Below are 2,501 nucleotides of genomic sequence, written 5' to 3' on the forward strand. Positions count from 1 at the left end.
GCACTTGATTGTTGCTGAGACTGGTTTAGAACCTGAAGTCCTTTTGCCTCAGCCACCCAAGCTGCTGGGATTACAGGTGTAAACCACTGTGCCCACCTAAGTCTGCCTCTTTTTAAACTTCCAGGACAGCCAATAGTAATCCTCCTGGAGACATACGTTATACTAAGTCATAATTAGGGGCTGTGAAGGATTAAGCTGTGCAGTTTTCCCATTAATAGGAAAAAAATGTATATAAGCATATATACTTCAGTCTCTGCAGAGAGACAAGAGTAGTGGGGAGGGAACAGGAAAGAAGGGATAATATAATACAGATCTTATTATGTGCTATAAGGAGAAACTATGCCCTCCCAGGTTCAGACTGAGTTGGTCACAGGAATGTTGTGGTGATTATGTAGATTCTCTGGGAGTTTGATGGTGAGGGAGCAATGACATGGCTTGTAGGGAGTTCATTCCATGAAAAGACTGAGAAGCAGACTAGGAAGATCTCAGTTTCTTGGAGCAATCTGGGTGCTACTCATCCAGGTCATTCCTTGAGTTGGACACCCGAAGTCCATTATCCCTTCAGAGCCTAACACAAGAGTAGTCACACTGTACATTCTTAGAGAATGCCTATAGATTAATCAGTGTGTACACTCTGGTGGAGGCTAGAAAGCTCCAGTACATTCCCAGGTAGTGAAGTAGACCTATTAATATTGCCTACAGTAACCTCCATTAGAGCTAACTGAATTGGCACTTTTCAGAGAGGACCAAAGGAAGCAACCAAATCATCCATCACCTTCAACTACATCAGAACTTTATAATAAATCCACAGTGAGAATTTGAAACAGGTAGTTCTTATCTCTTGACAACAACAGGCTGTGGTAGAAGACCGAAGAGTTTGTACCTAGTTCCATGGTGCCTGAATAGGCACATCAAACCTTTATTCATTTGCCAGAGAGCTAAGCAGAGAGGGATGCATGTTGAAATCTTGGGATCCAGAATGCCAACCTGTCTCTTCTTTGGCACTCTGCTTTTCCCCTGCATGTCAGTCAGTGAGGGAATTCTTTTTCACATCATGAAAGATAGAGAATAACCAGATTATCCTTAAACTATGAAAACTTGCAATCTGAGCAAGTCAAAGATAGATGGATAGGAGATTAATCCAAAGTCATGGCTAGTTCAAGCCATAGTAAATTCTAAGAATGTTAGGAAGCATATCCTTGAACATTTGGAGTTTCCAAAATCTGAAGACAAAAAGCAAGAGGGGAGAAAAAAGGATATTAAGTTGCAAGTCACATTAAATAGAATAATGGAAATCTTCAGTAAGAAGAATTTCTGTCTGGAGATTAAAGGCCTTTAAAACCTACAGTCATCGTTCATTTTTAATTAGCAATCTGTTCTAGAGGATGTCAATGAAAATAATTTAATCTTGCTGCTGAGTCCACCGTTAAGGTCTTCTGACTCTAGGCTTCATTCTCCTATTTGTGAGCCCTCTATTGTGCAGAGAATTCATAGTAAAGAAAACCCCTACCAATGTAAAGAATGTGGCAAAGCTTTTAATGCAAAATTACAACTTATTCACCACCAGAAAATTCATACTGGAGAGAAACCTTACCAATTTAAAGAATGTGTCAAAGCTTTTAATTCAAAATCAAACCTTATTTTCCACCAGAGAATTCATATTGGAGAGAAGCCCTACCAATGTAAAGAATGTGACAAAGTTTTTAATACAAAAATCACACCTTATTCACCACCAGAGAATACATACTGGAGAGAAGTCCTACAAATGTACAGTGTGACTAAACTTTTAATTGGCAATCATGCTTATTCAACACCAGTAATTTTATACTGGTGAGAAACAGTAGGACAATGCATATCATGGCACAATTTTTAATAAAAATGCCTGATTCACCACCAGGGAAATCATACTAGAGAGAAACCCTAAGAATCTAAAGAATGTGGCAAAACTTTTGATAGAAAATCATGCATTCTTAATGACTAGAGAAATTCTGGAAAGAAGTCCTACAAATATAAGGAATGTGGCAAAAGTTTTTTGTTACTTTTAAAAAAAAATAATAGTTCACAATTAGGTATACATGACAGTAGAATACATTCAGACTAAATATACACAAATGGAGCACAAATTATCTTTGGCACAGACTGAAAATGTTGCAAAACAGAAAGGTAGTGTAATCATGTATTTATACAGGGTAATAGTGTCCATATTATTTCAATGTCCTATCCCTACCTGCCCTGTCTTCCTTACCCTACTCTGCACAATCCAAAGACCCATTATTCCCCCCTCTCACATAGATCAGCATCCACTTATAGATAAAATATTTGGATTTCAAAAAAAATTATTCAATCTTGTACTCAATAATGCAGTACGTGTTATGGTTTTGTCACCAGCCAATTCAGTAATTGGATTTTGTCCTGAGGTAATTTTGTACTGACAAATTATGTTAATGTAATTTTCAGTGAAGAACCCAGCAGACTTTCTTGCCAACAGGTGAGTTAAAGAT

This window comes from Sciurus carolinensis, unplaced genomic scaffold (assembly GCF_902686445.1).
Source record: "Sciurus carolinensis unplaced genomic scaffold, mSciCar1.2, whole genome shotgun sequence".
NCBI lineage: Eukaryota > Metazoa > Chordata > Mammalia > Rodentia > Sciuridae > Sciurus > Sciurus carolinensis.